This window comes from Pteropus medius, unplaced genomic scaffold (genome assembly GCF_902729225.1).
Source record: "Pteropus medius unplaced genomic scaffold, Ma_sr-lr_union100, whole genome shotgun sequence".
Taxonomy (NCBI): domain Eukaryota; kingdom Metazoa; phylum Chordata; class Mammalia; order Chiroptera; family Pteropodidae; genus Pteropus; species Pteropus medius.
The window spans coordinates 16,033,425-16,039,424 of record NW_024349802.1 but is presented as its reverse complement, the minus strand read 5'-3'; the positions used below and the strand labels follow the sequence as shown (position 1 = coordinate 16,039,424).

General features: G+C 35.1%; 1 pseudogene; it reads left to right on the top strand.

Moving 5' to 3' along the window:
* The first annotated feature begins 3,737 nt into the window (after positions 1-3,737).
* LOC120581691 (uncharacterized) lies at positions 3,738-3,856 on the top strand (annotated as a pseudogene).
* The last annotated feature ends 2,144 nt before the right edge of the window (positions 3,857-6,000 follow it).

Below are 6,000 nucleotides of genomic sequence, written 5' to 3'. Positions count from 1 at the left end.
ATATTATGTTTACTCACTTTATTTCTCACACTCTTTGCTCCTCCCCCTCTTCTCATAGGAAACTGTTTGCAGTTCCAAGAACCAGCCACACGATCTTTTATTTCTTATCTCTCGCACAGAATCTTCTTCAGCAGCATGCTCTTTCAACGCTACTTTGTTTCTCCCTACTCATTCTTTAGAACTGGGTTTCTCTCATTCTCCAAAGATGGCTTTTTGTGTCCCATGTCTGAGCTGATCCTTTTGATAGCATTTAGGCTATATTTTCAGTTACAATTTGTTTGTCTCCTCCATAATGTTGGGAGCCCCTGTACCACAATGACTGACACATCGACTATGCATAGTGCACACATCTGGTAGAACCATAGGAATTTTTTTTTTTAAATAAGGGAATTCCAATTTCTATAATCAACACTAAACCACATAGGCTATATCCCATGTCATATTTCAAATCCATGCATTGCCCGCCTCTGTGAAGTGGAACCAAAAGCTATTTCGTACAAAATGGCAGGAATATGTAGAACTGGTTTACTTAATGACTCTCTCTCTCTCTCTCTCTTTTTAATGATTAAAATTTCCTGGGTCATTCTCAGATTCTGCCTTTAACAGACATAGAAACATTAGCTAAAACACCAATTTGCTTCATATTTAGAAACAGGAATAGGAGGAAGCTGGATTTATTAAATTGCTAACCCCAGTCCAGATTTCTGGTCTTTCTTAACACATGGCACAAAATTTCAACTCTTTGAAAATAATGTTAAAATTTGAAGGAGAGCGTTTTGACTTAAAACACAGTAAGGCCAAAATAGGATGCTAGACCATAAAGACTAGGTGCACAATCTTTCTTTTGACTGTAAAACTATAAGTATTTGCTTCCCCAAAGAGAGTCAAAACACACTCTTCAAAGAAAAAAAAAATTAGAAAAAGTCCAAGTATTCTAGTGTTAGGAAAAAAACGGAGTCATGTGAGTTGCTATCCATATGAGACTATTGCCATTTAAAACAGAGAATCCTGGGAGGTGAAAGGATTTGCTCTTTGAAGGATTCATCAGTTACAGTCTGCATTCAGGTGTGTGACCTGCATTTGAGAACACCTGTGGGATGTGGTGCTGAAAGAACAGTTCCTACAGAGACTCTTTCACCTACACCCTGTAGACAGGGAAGAGAGAGCTGGGAATCCTCTACAAGTTAGGAAGTGTAGGCAACACAGCAGTTTCAATAGAGATGGTCTCAGAGACACCAGAGAGCATTGCTTCCGAGAATGTGCCCTGGGTATTTCCACTTGCAGTAGAAATACCTGGCAGATGCATCTTATGCAGATTTTTAAGTGTCTATTGTCAAACTGCCCTCTAAAAATATTGTACTTTATTAACATTTCCCAAAGTGACAAGAACCTATCATTCTTCACACACACCAACCTGAACTTGCTATGAATCAAGGGTTGGTGAACTTTTGCTGTAAAGGGCCAGACAGCAAATATTTTCAGGTTTGTGGACTACAAAGTCCCTGTTGCAATTATTCAACTCTGCTTTTGGCATGCGAGAGCAGCATGGGCAATATGTAAACAAATGAATATGACTCTCTTCCAATAAAACTTTATTTATGGACATTGAAAATTGTAAACAAATGAATATGACTCTCTTCCAATAAAACTTTATTTATGGACATTGAAAATTGAGTCATAAAATTTTCACATGTCATAAAATATTTTCTGATTTTTTTTCAATTATTTAAAAATATTTTTAAAAAATCCAGCTGGTATGTCACAGGAAAAAAGATATTTGACTAGATTTGGCCCATAGGCTGTAATTTGCTGATCATTGAGATGCCACTAAGTCTGCTCTAGTAATTACAGAAATTTCTTTAACGTTCACAACATGTATAAAAGGTTTAACTCCTGAATGTTCTTCTATGTACTTTCATCATCTCCTTTAAAAATTATATAAGAAGAAGAAACTTTTATTTCAACTCAGCGTAAAGTGCCCTGTAAATGAATCTCCTGCAGAGGAGTTGGGAGACTTGGCCATGTGTGCATAAATTACGTTCTCAAGTTGCCAACTTTAGACTACTTCTGAGCCTTGACATGAAAACTTTTGAGGCCACCTAGAATTGAATGGGCTGCCGAGGCTGTAGTAGGAGCAGTCGATGAAGGCTGCATAGCTGGGAGAATCATCTTATTGTAACCATGTGAAGCAAGAGTCTGCCACTGTTCTGGTCCACAACACTGGGCTTCTCTGGCTTAAATATTGGGTGGGGGGCATGTTTTGTCTAACTAATAAGGCATCAAGGTTTTGCCTAAGAACTTATCCCTAAATTTTATATAATTTTTCATATTATATTCATTTGTTGCAACTATTATTATTTGATCCTTACAGCCATCTTACTAAATCCTTAGAGCAACTTTGCAAAATAGATTATCTGTCTGTTTGGTTTATTGTCCCATTGTGCAAATTGTTAAGATTCAGAGACCTACAGTGGCCTGTCTGAAAGGCCTCTGCTAGTATCTGGTGCTGCCTAAACCAGAATCCTGATGCCCTAATGCTCTTTTCACTATTCCACTAAGACTTTCAAAAGAATTCCACTCAACAGAAGACAAAACATTTTAGTAACTCAATATATATTTTATTGCAGATTACCAGGCCCTGTCTCATTGTTTTGTGCATTCATATTGATACTCTCAATATTATATAGTAAAAATCTCCTATTAAAATATGATTTTTAATCATGATCAAATCTGTATCACCTTATTCAAATACTATAAATATAGATATATTGATACTTGGTAAATCCTCAAGAACTAAGTGCTAAGCAGTGGAAGAAGTTGTTTAGACAGATAAGAAATGGCCAGACTGGCCTACTTTTCAACAACTTTCCCAATGGAATAAGAGCATCAATATGGAATCCTCACCTATTAAAGATCCTGGTATATGTCTCTTATGACAAGCAGAATTCTATGATAGCCCCCAATAGTCCTACTACCCTGGTTATATATCCTTTCTCCTACTTTTTAAGCAAATATTAACCTAGGTGCTGAAGTGAAAGGATTTTGCAGATGTAATTTAGGCTCTTAATTGATTTTAAATTAGGGAGCGTATCATGGCGGGCCTTACCGAATCAGGTGAGACTTGAAGTCAAAGACTAAAGCAACAGAGTATCTTACTCTGAGCTTGAAGTAGCCAATAGACATGTTATGAACTGTCTATGAAGGGTGTCACATGGCAAGGACATGAAGGTGACCTTTAGGAGCTGGGAGTGGTCCCTGGCTGACAATCAACAAGAAAATGTCTCAAAGTTTGGCCACTGCAAAGAACTGAATTCTGCCGCCAACCAATGAGCTTGGAAGAGGACCCCAAGACTGAAGTGAGATTTCAGCCTGATTTGACACCGTAAGATCAGCTTAGTGAGACCTGAACAGAGGACCTAGCTAACCTGTACTCAAATTCCTGACCTATGGAAACTGTGAGATAATATATGTGTTGTTTTAAGCTGCGAAATTTGTGATAATTTGTTATATATCAATGGCAAACTAATATACTCTCATAGAGAATTAAACCTTCTCTTCAGGTTCCTGTATTATTTAATCTTGTATTTCACATCCTAGCCCAACCCACAGTAAGAAAGAAATCTGTTCATCTTATCAGTCACAGCTCTGAGCTTTCTGAAAGCTTTACTGTCAAATGACAGGTTTTCCAACCATTGTTCTCCACCTGCAACCCTGGACAAAAAGTGATCAACTCTCTTGTCTACAGCCATGCCACCCTGAACATGCCCGATCTGGTTTGATCTTGGAAGCTAAGCAGGGTTGGGCCTGGTTAGTACTTGGATGGGAGACTACCTAGGAATACCAAGTGCTGTAGGCATTAAAAAAAAAAAAAGTGATCAACTCTCATCCTAAACATAATGCAGACTCAGAAACTTCCCATTGTGAAAATTTGCCTTCCAGTTCTAAATCTTTCACCAAACACTTCTTGCACTACACATTGAGATTTAGCAAACTCACTTAGCAAGGGATGAGAAATCTATATCCTGATAGCTAAAGGTGATAGCATCAGGAGAATTGATGTCTATGAAAGCACTGAAGTCTTCAGGAATAGAATGGAGGTCCTGAAAGTGATTTCGATAGCAATATCAATTCAGGAGAAATTTGAGCTGAGGGCAGATGCAGAAGTGATTTTTACATCTGAAATCAAACCCAAGCACTTATGACTATAGATAAGGTTAGTATTGCAAAGCAGGTATGACCCAGGATATACTTATTTTCCTAATCAAAAAGTTTTTCCCCTCTCTCTCGCTCAGGATCCTCCATTTTCAAGCCCTGTCCAGCCTTCCTGACCTTATCAATTATTGCCCTACAAACAGCATGCTCTCCAGCCAAGCAGGATTGTTCACTGTTCTCTACTGTTTCTCACTCTGCTGAGAATGACTTGACTCAGCTTCCCCCTTAAGACTTGTGGTTTGCTTTTCAGAAGTCCTTTACTAATCTGTATTTCTCTTGTCCTTTGTAATACTTATTATAGTCTGAGGTGCATTGCATTTGAATTTTGTCTTACCTCCTGTATTATGAACTCCTACAACACCTCGAATGTTCCCTGGCACAAAATAAGTACTCATAAATATGTAATTAATTGAATTGATTAAACAGACTGTTTATTATGTTATTCCAGAGTTCTCTTCCCTTAGCTCAGCGAGAATGTACTTGGCTCACATATTGTCTCTCCTGCATTTGATTTATTTTAGGATAATAAACAGAACTGGTCTTTGGATACAAAAAGAAAAAGGATGAATAAGGCTAATTCAAAAATTCAGTTTTTTTTTTTTAACAAGAACAAATTTCAAAGTGGTTTCTTAAACATTGCTCGATGTCTTCAAAGTAACAAAAAAAAAAAGAAAGAAAAATAAGCAAATTTGATTTCCATGTCAGGTATACAGAATTTTGGGAAGAATACTTAAAGATTTATAGAAATAGTTATATTTCTAATAAAATAAGATCAGCCTTTCCTATGGGAAGGTTTTATTTATGTCTTATCCTGAACGAATTAAAGATTTCTCAGTATCCAGTATAAAAAGCACTGGTAATAATCTAAATAGTGAAATTAATCCTCATTGTATGATTTAAGATTATATTTTAATTAGTGATTATTGAATTTTTAAATAAGTTATGGCTTGCCAGCCAATGTCAAAAATTATATTCATAACAATAAATAATCCAGCTAACAATATTACATCCTTGTTATGTTATAAGGGTAATTCTCAAGGTCTCATCCATCAGACTTAACACAACGTTATAGATGTGTTGTAAATCCCATCCAAGTCTTAAGTCGCTCAGATTTTTAGTTTGATAATTAATTTTTAGTTAAAATTAAGCTATAAAAATAAATTATTATATTAAAAGTAAAATATTTCACCAGATAATTACTATAATTTTTGCATAGTATTTAACTTCAGATTTTCTTTTGATAACACTCTTAACTTAAGTATTTGATAAATGTAAGGTTTTGAGAATTTTAGATTAGTCCATCTTGATATACTTTAGTTATTCCTAGAACTGATGAGTCAATCTTACAGCAAAAGAGTACAATATATATATTTTTGCAGATATAAATTTTATAGCCAAAAAATCCTTTCTGCTACAACTAATGATTTTATAGTATGTTATTTGAACATATAGTCACATGGATTATTTTTTGTTAAGAAATAAACATTTTAGCAAGTTAACATTATACTTTAAATGTTATAATTCCTACTGGCCAGCCAATGTTAAGAATTATTAAAAGTTGTTAGATATTATATAGTCAAAACTGAGTAAATTTTAATATGAGCTCTACTTTAAAATATTAATCATTAAAAACATTTACCTATATCTTGTTATTTTTAGTGAACTTTTATATAATAAGTTTCACATATACATCTGACTATACTTTTGGTCTAGGATACCTTTAGGAAACAAATGTTTTAGGATCGGAATAGAAGTTAATCTGCCTTGGTTTTCCAGAATAGATTTTCA